The following is a 699-nucleotide window of genomic DNA, read 5'->3' on the forward strand; positions in this document are numbered from 1 at the left end:
TCCAATGTCCATAGTCAGGAAACCATGACTATCTGTTGATCACAACGAGCTGGTCAACTAGAGGCTTACCAGGGACATAGTATGGTCTAAGTATTCACACGTGTATTACGATTTCCGGATAATACAGTTATAGCATGAATAAAAGACAATTATCATGAACAATGAAATATAATAATACTTTTATTATTGCCTCTAGGGCATATTTCCAACATGGTTCAGGGGCTACTGAGGGAGTCCTGGATTAGGGGGTATCCAGACAGCCGGACTATATACATCGTCCGGACTATTGAAGCGTGAAGATACAAGACTCAAGACTTTGGCTCGTGTCCGGATGGGACTCTCCTTTGCGTGGAAGACAAGCTTGGCGATCCGGATATTATGTTTCCTTCCTTGTAACCGACTCCATATAAACCCTAGCCCTCTCCAGTGTCTATATAAACCGGAGAGGATGGTCCTTAGAAGGCCGATCACAATTACAATCATATCATCATAGGATAGCTCTTAGGGTTTAGCCTCTGCGATCTCGTGGTAGATCTACTCTTGTACTACTCATATCTTGAATATTAATCAAGCAGGAAGTAGAGTTTTACGTCCATCAAAAGGGCCCGGACCTGGGTAAACATTGTGTCCCTTGCTTCCTGTTACCATCAGCCTAAGACGCACAGATCGGGACCCCCTACCCGAGATCCGCCGGTTTTA

This window comes from Triticum dicoccoides, chromosome 2B (assembly GCF_002162155.2).
Source record: "Triticum dicoccoides isolate Atlit2015 ecotype Zavitan chromosome 2B, WEW_v2.0, whole genome shotgun sequence".
In the NCBI taxonomy this organism is placed as follows: Eukaryota; Viridiplantae; Streptophyta; class Magnoliopsida; order Poales; family Poaceae; genus Triticum; species Triticum dicoccoides.